This window comes from Sapajus apella, unplaced genomic scaffold (assembly GCF_009761245.1).
Source record: "Sapajus apella isolate SASKATOON/1434 unplaced genomic scaffold, GSC_monkey_1.0 scaffold56, whole genome shotgun sequence".
Taxonomy (NCBI): Eukaryota; Metazoa; Chordata; class Mammalia; order Primates; family Cebidae; genus Sapajus; species Sapajus apella.
The window spans coordinates 9,825,798-9,840,284 of record NW_022436996.1 but is presented as its reverse complement, the minus strand read 5'-3'; the positions used below and the strand labels follow the sequence as shown (position 1 = coordinate 9,840,284).

Here is a 14,487-nt window from a genome sequence, read left to right as displayed (position 1 = left end):
AAAACCGCAGAGGCTGAGACCTCCTCGCTGCTGGAAAAAAAAAAAAAAAAGCTGTGCCTCTTTTTAAATAAACCAATGCTTTTTCTACCTCAATAAATCTAGGTTAGTACAAAATACTATCAAAGGGCTCAAAGACCAAACCCCAAAAATGAAAAAAACACAATTCTTCTGCCTGGCCCTCCTGGCCCGGTTGGTCTCTCAGCTCCTTGGCCCCTCGGCTGCTTCCCCTCCTCAGCCCTGCTATAACTGTCCTCCTCCTCTTGGTCCTTGGCCCTTGCCTCTTACACCTTTTCACCCAGTTTTTGCATAATTAATTACAAGGTTTTACCCATGGCACAATACAGGACTACCAACTTGTAACCCAACCTCACCCCAACCAGCATCCCTACTCAGCATGACATGAAGCAGCTAGAAACAAACAGCCCCCTTTTCCCTTTCTTTTATATGTATAACAAAAGACTGGAATGTTAGGGATACAGCAAGGCAAGCCCATAGACCCCCTCCCCATTCTCGTTCTCCCCTGCTAAGCCTCAAGCCTTGTAAACAGGGCACCTAGGTTCCAGGATGTGGTCACACCCAGCTCGAACCCAGGACGTTGACCCAATTAAGCAGAATGTCAGTCCCTGAGAACCAAGATGCAATTTTCCTTATAATAACACCCAGCTACCTGCAAACCCCCTATATAACTCCCATAGTCTGTAAGCCAAGCTGCTGACTTCACTGCCTGTGGTGAGGCAGCCAGCCTGGCAGGTTGAAATAAGCTTGCTAAACCTGACCCTGGGTCTGCCTCTCCATCCTTTCAGTCAGCCTTACAATAGGATTTGACTGTGTCCTCACCCAAATCTCATCTTGAATTCCCACATGTTGTGGGAGGGACCCAGTGGGAGGTAATCGAATCATGGGAGCAGGTCTTTCCTGTGCTATTCTCATGACAGTGAATAAGCCCCATGAGATCTGGTGGTTTAGTAAGTGGGGGAGTTTCCCTGCACAAGCTCTCTCTTTGCCTGTGGCCATCCATGTAAGACGTGATTTACTCCTCTTTGCCTTCCACCATGATTGTAAGGCCTCCCCAGCCATGTGGAACTGTGAGTCCATTAAACCTCTTTCCTGTATAAACAGTCTTGGATATGTCTTTATTAGCAGTGTGAAAACAAACTAATAAACTTGCTTTCACCTTGCTCTGTAGATTCACCCTAAATTCTTTCTTGTGTGAGATCCAAGAGCCTTCTCCTGGGGTCTGGATTGGGAACCCTTTCTGGTAACACTTCCATGCACCGTTGCTACAGTTCTTACCAGAGAAGTTTCTTTGAACATGTGGAACACCGGAAACCATGAGGAGGAGGTTCAGCATTCACTCCTGAGCATGCAGCCGGCTCTTGGTGGTGCTTCTCTGCAGCTTGCCTTTTACACTGACCATCACTCTTCTCTTCCTATGGGAGAATGAAAGGGAAAGGTTGCCATCTGAAGGGTCTTCATGATTATTTTTTAAAAAGAAAAATCCCAATATCTAGTCCTAAACCCCTGATGGACCAAATCAGACCCTCAGGGGTTGGGGGACACAGGTGTGTATGATGTAAACCCTCCTCCCCAGGTGTGTCATGTATTCTATAGGAAGAATAGAATTCTATAGAGTTTCTAGAAGAACAAATGAGGCAGTTTGTGATAGTGCTTGTCAGATAAAGGAAGCACCAAGGCGGCTTCTTTCTGCACCTGTTGAATCCCCAGTGGCTTCAGTTTAAAATAATTTCCATACCAACACAGTTCCACATGGTTGGGGAGGCCTCACAATCATGGCAGAAGGCAAAGAGAGAGCTTGTGCAGGGAAACTCCCCCTTATAAAACCATCAGATCTCATTAGACTTATTCACTATCGAGAACAGCATGGAAAGACCTGCCCCCATGATTCAATTACTTCCCACCGGGTCCCTCCCACCACACATGGGAATTCAAGATGAGATTTGGGTGGGGACACAGTCAAACCTATCAATTAGGAAAGCAAAGGAATAAAAGAATAGCTAGTGTGTGACCAACATCGAGAATCACTCATCAAATAAAAGAAGGGTCCATTTGGTCAATGTTTCAAAATAAGGTTACCAAAGAAAAAATTAAATACCCAAATACTGCCCAAAACATGGTTTAGGGAAAAAAATGAAGCCTATAGGTGGTGAAATCACAAATAGAAAGGCTGTATCATCCAGCTTGCAAAGAGAGAGGCCTCTCTGGCCATTTTATAAGGAAGCTCACCCAGATAGATGTTTTTACCTAAATTTGAGGAGAACTGATCTGCCTGTTTGCAACTGGAAAAGGAGACTTGAAACGAACAAATGAACAATAAATGTGCGGTGTGGCAAGGACTTGGTGGCTCCAGTGAAAGCACCTCTTTATTGAAGGGGCTGCATTCCAGGAAGGAGCCTGTTTGAATAAGATGTCACATTATTACTCAGGGTTTTGAACTGGCTGCTAACATACTTTGAAAGATAGAAAAAAGATGCTGCTTTGAAATGAGGGCTGTGCTTTTCTGAAAGTACAGCAGGTAACTTGCTGTGAAGAGTAAGGAGTCATATGATCTTAGTGTTAACGGGATCTTCATGATCATTCAGGGCTACTCAATTCATACCTATACCAAGATGTTTGTTTTGCAGGAACTTGGTGTTAGAATGGAAATTAGAAGTCCAGACATCTACCCATAGGCCTTGTGATCTTTCTGCTCCAGTAACATCTTTCTACTGTCTGAGATCATATCAAATGATAAAAACAGAAAATAGGTTCTAAAGTATGCTGGCTTTATGTAATAAAGAAAAATACTTTTTTCTCTTCTGTGACTGAGCTACTGTTATCTCTCCAGTGACCTTTGGGCTCTATCAGTGTTTTCTAAAATAAGGGACATTTGTGATTGGTCAGGTTGTGCACTGCACAACTACAGCAGATTTCATTTTTAGTGCAGCCTCTGGCTCCTGGAGCAGTGCAACCTGTAGCCTAGATAGGGGGTCGCCATTATGGGAAGCAAATAGACATGGCCTCGTGTAACATACAAAGTAAGTCGTTTCCTGTTCATTTCTCTTTCTGAGAAAATTTCTTTTTCTTTTTACGAAAGTCCTGATTTTGTGAAAGAGAAAGTCTCTATTTGGTTCTGGCATGCCTTTACCACCTCTCCCATGATTGTATTTCACCTTACAATAAAGAGAGAACAGGCTTCTGGTTATTGCCTTGACAGGCAATAGAATTACTCAGTGGGGATGTAAAGTTTTATCAACATATTTATTTAAGAAATTTAGCCAATTTTGTGAAAATGGGTAAATAAACAATACTTGGATTTTACATGTATATGTGAAGAAAAATGTGAAGGTGATTTTCACATAACACTGGGCGGTAGAGAAAGATCACTCCAAGTTCCGGGCCTAGCATGGGGCTTTAAGAACACATTTTTATAGGCAGATGAGATAAACGAAAGATTTCTACATTACGATTTAAGCTGACTTGATTTAAAGCAATTCAGCTCTATTAGAAACATCTAGTCAATCTTATTTCTTCCTAGTTATTTCCCTCTTTGATAATAAGTACAGCCTGTTTCTAAACATTATACAGTATGGTCCCTAGGAATATTTTTAGAACGTAGTTCAAGGTAGAAAAAGTAACCCCCAGCCCTGAGTTAAAGATCACAGAATGGCAGGCAATTGCCGTGATTCCCCTCTCAGAATTATGGGCTTTGCTGTGTTTTCTCTTTTTGTCTAATTTAGGGAATCTTATTTGCTTGGAATGGAAAGGACTTGCCAGCAGGAAGACAAGCACAGATGGCAGTGCACGTTCTGTAAAATGTAAAAACAAAACAAACACCAGAAAAAATCCAAGAGTCTCATCCCATAAATTTCTGCACTAAGGAGCAACTCCAAACTGCACACCAAGCTGTTTTACAAGGCGTTGGTGTTAAGCCTTAGAGTGTTTTATCACATTCATGATATTTGATACGGAATACATCAGACCCAAGGCCACATTCTAAGATCTTCTTTAAAATATCATTAAATTAGATGAAGCACTTTAAGATGTAAAGCTTCATTTCCTAAGGGATCTTCTAGTTGTAAAGACTGCAGCTAGTTATTGTCAAAGGACTAGTAGGTCCAGGCTGGATTCTCAGCACAGGTTGCATGGCATATGATGTGAAAGAGCTTGGGAGTCGGCTTTTGTAAGTTGCTAGCAGGTGAATTCACAGCCTCCACTGTAACCTGAAGTTACCTCGTTCTCTGTCCTAACACAAACCTCATCTGATACTGAGAGGTCCTTGACCAGGAATTCTTAGGGCTCTTCCAACATGGAATTAGGTAGGACATGGAAAATCCAGAAACGTGAGTGGAGGGAAGGGAGTTAACACCCAATTCTCCACCTCCCCAGAACCAAGGCCAGGATTGTCAAGATTCTAGTGTTGAGAATCCACTACCAAGCTGGCCCAGTGGATTTACTCAAGTCTGCAGAGTGGCTGAAAAACCAGCCCTCTTAGGCATGTGGGTCTTCTCCCAGATATATTAGGAACTAGATGGAACTTGGTACTTGGGATCACTCACTATAACAACCCCATACCCCCATTAGACTCGAGCATACCCAGCACTGAGCTGGGAACTCAGGCCTCCCATCACCACATCAGACACCTTACCACTGGCCATCGTATTGATCTCTGAAGGCCTCTTACCTCCCTCGTTATGACTTCTAAGGAGTTGATTTCTGTCTTTATTCCAAGTTTCCTTTCTATCATCTGACCATAAAATATTTTCATATCTTCATGTACAAAAGAGTTATGGATATAAAGAACATTTTAAAATTATATATATATCTATTCAGTTTTCTTCATAATTACAAGCTGATCACTGGTTTTCTTTACCACCTGCAAGCACTTAAAAGTAATCATTCCAGCTCTTATAATTACATCTTAATTATTTCTGAGCAGATCCCTTCTCTCTCCTTATGCTGAGACTGCATGATTAATGCATTTTTATCTCTTATACTCACTCTTTTTATTATGTTATTTGTCTTTTTTCCTCTTCAGTCATCAACACAGTTCACATTTAATTGTGTAAAGAAAAACTATCATCCCCCACTTGCTAATGTGCATTTTCCTGCAAATGATTCAAATTCCACTTTTCCTGCAAAAATACCAAGCAAATTTATGTATCTCAAGTCAAATATATTAGTGTTACACATTTTTGATGTTGTATCCCACCTTTTATTTCTACAATATTTCCATAGTAAATCACATCATACCCATGATTTTGTTGAGTCAAAGGACATGTGTATTTTTAATTTTGATAGCTACTACAAACCATCCTCCAATCATATAATCCAATTGACAGTCCAATCTATGAGTACCTTTTCCCCACATCCTCACCAAAACAGTGCATCATATTATTCTTTTAAATGTGACTGTTTTATATGAAAAATAAAATTTTGTTATAGCTTGTATTTCATTAATTGTGAGTTAAGTATCTTTATATATCACATATTATTACATGAACTTCCTCTTGATATTTGCTGCAATAATTATATATTTATATTCTTTCCTATTGATTCATAAGTACTTTTTATATATTAAGTAAATTAGTGTTTTGATACATCTTTGAATGTTTTCCTTGTTTGATCTCAATTTTTTTGAATTTATGAGATTTTTTTTTTTTCATGTAAAAGTTTCCAAATTCTACATGGTGAAATGTGAAGTGTTTTATGGCTTTGGGGTTTTGTGACATGCCTTCCCCATTCATAACTTATTTTTAGAATTATTCCACTTTTTAAATAATTTTGTATTTTATTTGTAAGTTCTACGTATTTTCTTCACGGAAATCTATTTGGGTGGAAGGTGGAAGGTAAAAATCTCACTTTATTTTTTCCCAGATGGCTCACTATTCCAGTCCCATTGGTTGAGGCTCCATCCTCTTCACCTTTACCATCTTCTAAATTCCCTTCATATCTGAGTCCCTTCTGGACTCTCTGATCTATTACACTGATCTGACTCTTCATGAGATGGGAGCAAACTGTGGTACTCATTGAGCTTTTGTTATCACATTTAGTGGCTCATAGAGCTAATCTCCCTTTTATTCTGTTTTTTTTTTTTTTTTTTTTTTTTGAGTTTTCCTGTTCTTCTTTGCACATTTACTTTTCCCATGTGGATTTAAGAATTTCAATCATTTTATTGGAATTGTCTAAAATTTTTTACTGGGATTAAGATTTGTTTAGAAGTAATTACCTTGTGATGCCCAAGTTGTACCATGTAGGACCTCTCCATCCCCCTCCAAGTTGGAAATGATTAAAATAAGTGTCATCCAAATATGAACATGCTTAGAATCACCTGGGGGAAATTAGCAAATGCAGATTCAGCTGCTCAGAAATGGGATTTGAGATTCTGCATTTCCAACAAGCTCTCAGGCGATGCTGATGATGCGGATCCCGGGAACACATGGGAGTGGTGAGGAGGTAGGCAGCCTTGGAGCTACCTCTGGTAGATTTCAGATTTCACCTGTAAAACCACTTGGGCCCACTGCTTTTTGTGGGAGCAGATCTTTGACAACTCAATTTCTTTTATGATAACCTAATTAGATTTTCTTTCTCATCTAGGATAATATGTGTTATTTTATATTTTTCTAGAAATTCATGCATTTAACCTAGGATTTCAAACTCATTACCATGGAATTGAACAAAACAAGCTTTTAAATTTAATTTCCATTCCCTTTTTCATGTTTTTATATTGAATGTCTTTCTTCCCCTCCCCCCTGCCTATTGATTCGATTGTGGCAAATTTTTTTTTTTTTTTTTTTAAGACAGTCTCACTCTGTCACCAGGCTGGAATGCAGTGGCATGATCTCAGCTCACTGCAACCTCCACCTCCTGAGTTCAAGCGATTCTCCTGCCTCAGCCTCCTAAGTAGCTGGGACTACAGGCATGCACCACCACACCCAGCTAATTTTTGTATTTTCAGTAGACACAGGGTTTCACCATGTTGGCCAGGATGGTCTCAACCTCCTGACCTCATGATCCACCCACCTCGGCTCCCAAAGTGCTGGGATTATAGGCGTGAGCCACCACGCCCAGCCATGCAAATTTCTTTTTTAAATTTTCTCAAAGAACCAGATCTTAGATTTATCAATTCTTTACGTTTTCTTTCTACCATCATGTCTTCTTTAAATTTATATTTGCTGGCCTCTAACTTTGTAATCTGAAAGTTTGACTCTCTTATTTTCCTTCCTGGTGGGGTGTGTGTCTCATCCTCTTACAGGAATGTGAACCAAAGTCAATAAATCTGAGCTCCAGCCCCACCCTCTCTTCTGACCACACCTCTGCTGCCCCAGCCCTGCCTCCAGGACTGCACCTTCCCGATGATGCAATTGACACCAATGGCTTTCACTAGAATTTTTGCTAAGAGACCTAAAAAGAACTTAGAGATAGGCTTAAATTGCCAAAGGCTTCCCACATCACTGAAAGAATAGACTTGGCAGGCTTGTGTTTTGAAAAGCAGTTGGGGATGCGCTCTGTCAAGGCTCAGTCATGATGAAGAAATAATCGAAGAGCAAAACGTCACTCAAGTGGCTAAACATGACCAGCAGCAGGGCTGGGTTCCCCTTCAGCTTCGAACACCTCAGAGGCCGTCCTCTGCGCAGATGGGCTGCTTTCTAGTGGCTCCACAGGCCTGACCGTGTCAGGGGCTGCCTTGATTCAAGTCTTCTGTTCTCCGTTAACCAGGATTCTTTAATTCCCTGAAACTCCAGTGATTAAAAAATCAAAACTGGCACAAACATCCAGCTTTGGAACTATTTCTAAAGTCATTGTTTTTTCCCTGCTGTGAATTTCTCTTTCATTCCTAATGTTGCTCTACCTTTCTTTCCCTTCTTCCCCTATGGCAGATTTTTAACCCCAGGGAGGTTAGGAGTCTGTCCCATTCTTCTCCCTGGGCTGTCTACCCTCCGACCCCCACCCCACCTGGGAGGGAACTCACAGGTGCATTTTCCTGGGGTCTGTGCCTAGCAATCATTGCAGCTGTTAGCCTCTGTCACGTGGGGCTGAGTGCAGGGCAAGGTGGTTGGACATGTTGCCATGGTGACTTCTCTGCTGATGGCAGAACCACTGATTCCAGCAAGTCACAATATTCATTTTTGCCTCATGCTCATCCCCCAGGGTTGCTATGAGAAGCCCATGAAAATGGAGGCGACTTGAGCTCAATTGTTATCCCTTGACTTTGGGGTCTTTCTTTGCCTCCAGCGATCCCCCAATCAAATGCTTCCCACTGTACCACATTTTTTAGTTTTCTTCAGTATCTTGCATCTGTTACAGCACCACGTCACTCAAGTATGGAGATGCTCAGAGGAGCCCAACACCCTCTAAATTATCTGCCATCACTTCTTTTACTGCCTCATTTAAAAAGACTATTGTCAGAACTGGAAGGTGTGAATTCTCCCAGGGGAATCTCTGCCAGTCACCACCTGGAAATGTTCCCCCTTTGCTGGCTAATCAGCACCTTATATCCTGTTGAGTTTCTGCCTGAGAGCAAGGCTGAAAGGCTTTTACAAAATTAAAATCTTTACGTTGAAATGTAAATTATACATAAATATTCATATGAATGTGGAGTACAGTTATTTTAAACATAGATAATAAAATGAATTGCTTTGGAAATTCCCCCTTTAGACATGCTGAAATGGTTTTCAGTAATTTACTTGGGAAATTTAACGTTTAGAAAATTGGAAAAGGATACAGATAAAAGTAGTGATGGCTTCAATTTGGAAAAGACTTTAATTGTTGAAACGCTTTTAATGCATGATTTTATCTTGGCAGTGGCCGCATGTGGTAGGCAAAGTGGACATTATCAGCCACATTTTAAAAACAAGGAAAAAACAGCTCAGAAAATAACTGTATTCATTCCCTCAGCAAACATTGAATGGGTGGTCACAGAAGTGCTGGGCACAACCCTGGCTGCACGTTAGAGTCACCCGGGGAGCATTTCACAAATCCCGGTGCCTGGTCCCCATCCCAAGGGACTCCTAGCATGCATCAGGATTGTGAAACAATGGGTATTGAGTTTATAGCACCTTGCTCAAAAGGATGCAGAGAGTAACATTATCAGACTGAAAATGCATATATTTCAGATTCGGTGATTTTTTTCCCACTATTTCTTCCTCTCAATGAATATTTTGGATTAAAACATAAAATTCCAGTTCTTTATTCTGAACTGTCTTACTATTTTCTACCACCCTTTAAATATAATGCAGAAGTCTGAAGCATATGCAGTTTGCATACATGCTGGTGAAATCCCTGCTACCAAATCCAACTTTGGGTTTTTTTGGTTCCATTTTCCCCTTTTTGATAGGGAATAAATCATCCCAAGGCGGCTAGAGCCAATTAAATATTTTTTCACACTCTGTTGACATGAATGAGAACTGTGACAGAACCACGCGGCTCATGCTAGGACTTTATCACTTTATCTTTATAATGAAGTGAGACAGCACCAGGGAGAAATACTGTGGGGGGCATCAGGCAGCTTTAATAACCAAGGATCATTTGTTTCAGCATTCTCCTTGATGACCATTTGCCACTTCACCTGTCAGGAAGCAAAACTAGTTGTCTTGTGAGAGCTCAGGGTCAGCTCAAGAAGAGAACAGCTCAAACGACAACGGAAGTGCATTTAGCATGGGGCTTTTATATTCAGTTCTCTGAAGTCAGCCTTCTTGGAAGAAAAGTTTTGGGATTGGAATTATAAATTTTCACTTGTGCTAATGCAACCGAAAAGAGTAGTTCAAAACCAAGAGCCCAACGGGGCATTCACAAAATACTTAAAATATGCATAGAATTAATTTTTAAAAGCACTTTAGGTTTGCCCATGCCCCACTTCTAACCGCACAGAGGAGCCAAAATCTGGTCAGCTGTCTGTGGTCTGGGTGTTATATTCGCAGCAAAGTTTCTCATCTATGTATTATACCAGTTTCTGAAACTTAAGAATAAAAAGGACCAACCTCACATTTTGACGAACTAGCAGTTACAACACAAACATCCCAAGCATATTGGCAGAATAGATCCACAGAGTGCAGGAGCACTTCATCATGCAAAGCTGAAGCCAGCATCTGCTGTAAGTTGAGATACAGAGGTTCCCGCAGAATATTAAATATTTTTAAATACATTTTTTTATTCACTGAACTCCCTTGAAAGACAGGATGACAATCAAAGCAAATCAGTAATATTCAGCCATTTCCAAAGGGTCAATCCGCAGCTAAAGTATGGCCTTTGAATTTACTAGAAACTTCCACAGAGGAGAGTAAAAGGAGTCCCCTCCTCCTTGATTCCTAAAAATGGTAACACGTGCCTAAGTATTCTAACAAATGATGAAGCACATCTCTTGGGTGGACTTAAGGTGATGTTATTTTAACTGAGCTCCCAAGCCATGCATCCTTGAAGTCCAAAGCCCTCACCGATAATTGCGTATTTGCCCAGGGGATGTGTTGCTCTGCAGAAGTCTGAAGACAATAGATTCAGGGTCTCCTAAAGACTTTCATCTTATGAAATGTGCGAATCCCTGACCACTGTGTAAGAGGAAAGGTGAAATACATCAGAGAATGTCCTTAAAATATGTCTTTTTGACTTACTATAATTGGTTGCTTTCCTCTTCTAATTTTCTCAACAGCCCTCTCCCTAGAAACTGGGGCTATTTCTATGACTCAGCAAACAACCAATTCTTGCTAATACTGCTTCGCTAATAAAGAAACCACAAGTTCTCTTAGCTGAGACTCGTGTATAGCAGGTGTGTTCACAAAACTTGCCGAGCACCCACATCTGTGACGCAGCATTTCATAAAGCCAGACAGTCACTGAAGCTGTTTGACATATCATCATATGCGTATATGGCTTCAGGCTTTCCACCCTGAGCCAGCTGTGTCCCACATTGCGCCCATGCAGCAGTACCAGCAGGAAAAATTTTTTTCAAAAAAACAAATCCATAAACTTCAAAAAGAACTACACAGTACAGTATTTTTAAAAATACGTCTTGGGTACAGTGGCACGTGCCTATAGTCCCAGCTACATGAATCCACTAGCTCGAGATCAGCCTGAGCAACGTAGCAAGACCCTGTCTCTGAAAATAAAATTTTTAAATGCACCTGTTCCTTCTCATATATGCCTTTAAATGCATCCATAGCATCAAGAACCTAAATGCCAACGTCCCAATATTTTCCCTCCCTGATACACGTACTTTAGAGAATCAACTTGTATTTTTGCTTTGAACCAGGAAATGTATCCAAGGTCATACTAAGATAACCATTTATTAAACTCCTTGGCTGTTTTTTCCTAAACTGTAATAAATTACCCCCCACACACACACACATTCAAAATACTAAAGAATTCTAATCAGAAATTGACACAGTGTTCCCATTATTGCTTTCACAACACTAAAAAGAAATAGAACTAACGGAGTCAAACCATGGGGCATTCTGGCAGGCAAATCTTTAAAGTCACACAAATGATTTGGCCAAGAGAAAAAAAGACAAGGTTGTCAGAAGGAGTTATTTCAGTTCCCTCTCAGGCACTGCATTAAATTTAAAACACACACACACACACACACACACGCACGCACGCACGCACGCACGCAGCTGGAGACCCGAACCACCAACTGTTTCCATTCAATTTCTGCAACTGAAATTGAGGTGGGTATTCAAGCACTCTGGGAGCCTGTTAGAAATACAGATGCCCGTGTCCCCCACCCCAGACTAACTCAGGCAGAAGCAGCATTTTAACCAGAGCTCAGGACATCTGTATGCCCCGTAATGTTTGAAAGCTCTGAATCAGAGCACTGTCTCCCAGAGGCATCTCAGACTGAGATAGAAGGAGAAGAAGCAGCCTGAAGAGGTTCAGCAACTTTTTCAAGGCCAAAGAATCCACCAGTTACACAAGTGCAGAGCCCTTTGTCCCTGACACTCAGAGCCCTGCATGCATAGGAAGTGACAGCCCCTTCCGGGGAACCCAGCTGCCACCACATGCATTCTGGAAACCGTGCAGCAGGAGAAACAGCCTTTTCAAATGACACTTCCCGAATTTATCATATTCCCCCAGATTTGGGGCTGCTTCCTTCTTGCACTCCTGTTAACATCGGCATGAATTCATAAATACCCCGCAGCGGAAAGGAAAAGAAGCCACAGCAAACCTCAACCAAGAACCGTACGGCAGTGTGAACCAAGGGGTCCAGCCCTGCCCCAACGTTTGCAGGGGATTGGTTCCAGGACCCCCCGACACATCCAAATCCACGGATGCTGAAGTTCCTGATAGCAAATTGTGTGGTCAACACCTACTTATAACCTACACACACCCTCCCATATACTTTAAACTATCTCTAGATTACTTATAATACCTAATACAACAGAAATGCTATGTAAGGAATTGTTGGCCAGGCACGGGGGCTCACACCTGTAAATCCCAACACTTTGGGAGGCTGAGGCAGGTGGATCACAAGATCAGGAGTTCGAGACCAGCCTGACCAACATGGTGAAACTCCGTCTCTAGTAAAAATGCAGAACTTAGCCAGGCGTGCTAGTGCACACCTGTAATCCTAGCTACTCAAGAGGCTGAGGCAGAAGAATCGCTTGAACCTGGGAGGCAGAGGTTGCAGTGAGCCGAGATCACACCATTGCAGTCCAGTCTGGGCAACAGAGTGAGACTCCATCTCAAAAAATAATAATAAAAAATAAAAGGTTGTCATACTGGATTGTTTAGGGAATAATGACAAGAAAAATTATCTGCACATGTTCAGTAAATATGAAACTTTTTTTCCTGAATATTTTTTATCTAAGTTTGATTGAATCCACAGATGGGGAACCCGTGGATACAGAGGGCCAGCTGGATGGCTGCCCCTTGCAGTGAGGCTCTCTGATCCAGACTTTCAAGATCCACCCTGAGAACTACAGTCCATGGACAGAGTTCTGAATGAGGAGTCGAAAGACCTCATCCTGTAGCAGTGACTCTGTTACCCACCAACCACGTGGCTTCAAACTAATTATCATCCATTCTGCATTTTTGCTGCCCCAACTGTAGATAGAGTTTGTGGAACTACAGGATCTATAAAGGCCAGCTGTCACAATCAATAGTCTGCAAGTGCCCACAATATTTTTCAACAATAACTTTGACCATTGATTTATAAACAATTATAACATTGGGACTGGAACAATTTGCCCACCTGAGAAATATTTATCTAACATGAAAATGGACACCAGATACCTTACGTTAGTGTTTATTTTATGGAATACAAAGTCTGAGCATCTATTAATAATGAGCTATTTCCAATTGAAATATCCCTTTATCGTTAATCAGATGAAAGAGTACAATGTCAGCCTACTCTGGGAGCATTAATAAAATGCTCTTTTTATTAATGATCTTTTTCCTGAAAGGCAATTGAGACAATTCAGAAGTTAGCTAAGTAACTGACGGAAAGAGGGAGTAGAATGGAATCAATTGCCCATTCAGTCCTTTCATATAAAAGTCGGTGTTAATTAAACAATCCCAACACATAGCCGATGATGACAACTTTGTTTATTCTGTTTCTCTTCACATAACCTCTTTTGGTCACTGGATCTTGGACAATCAGGCAAGCAGCTGCCACTTCCTCACTCCCTTAAGAAGCTGGAAATGTAAGGCTTAACTTTTCAAGTCAGGAGCCAAAAATTCACAATCCTTTCCCCATTTGAAATTGGAAATGCTGGCTGGCTAGCTTTTTTTTAGAAATGGAGGTGAAGGTTGGAGAGAGAAATGTGAAGCTCAAGATCATGTCAGTACATGCCACATAATGCTCTGCCTGCAGAAAATCCTGCTGACCTTGAGAAATTGTTCCCTCCCAAAAACGTGATTAGCAGGGATCCTCTTTTAAAATAAAACAATGTCCCTTCGGCATCTTAGTCAATAACCATTTGTTTTCATATCTGTTTCAGAAATACCAGTCAATAGTGAATGGCTAAAAAACAAATTAAGAAAAAAAAATCATTTTCTGCCATATAACTCAGATTTGAAAAAAGAGAATAAAATGTAATAAAACAAGCTAAGAACAAGGGCAGAGATACGTCATCTAGCCCAGATCTCACTGTAAAAATAATGTTGCAATTTAAATTATAATTAATAGCAGCAGTTTTGTTGAAGTGTCTCAAATTATTACTTTAGATGCTGAAACTCCAGTGGTTTCCATGGAGATATTTTCTCTAGGAGATGTCAGATACAATTTAATTTTTTTGTCTCTGATATATGACAACCTGAAGCTTCTAGAGCCTTTCATTTTGGGGGGTTTTATGTTAGCTATCTCAATTGATTTTTATATGCACTTCATTATGTTTTGTTTGCCATTGGTTTCTGAGCCTAAATATTTTGAAACTTAACAACAACCACCAAATTTATCTATTGTATAAAAAAAAGAAAAAAGAAAAAAAGTTTTATTTCCTCTTCTCCCTATTCACTCACTAGGACAGACAAGAAATTACAGGCTGAAGAATTTAAATCT

At 40.8% G+C, this 14,487-nt stretch overlaps 1 protein-coding gene and 1 non-coding gene across 2 annotated transcripts in view; both read left to right on the top strand.

Annotated features, from left to right (window-relative positions):
* CNTNAP2 (contactin associated protein 2) overlaps nt 1-14,487 on the top strand; it is a 2,272,324-nt gene that overhangs the window by 2,243,284 nt on the left and 14,553 nt on the right. The gene's annotated exons all lie outside the window — the stretch shown is intronic.
* On the top strand, nt 1,256-1,470 carry LOC116528090. The gene has a single exon (XR_004258850.1). It is a non-coding gene; the product is annotated as a small nucleolar RNA U3 (small nucleolar RNA).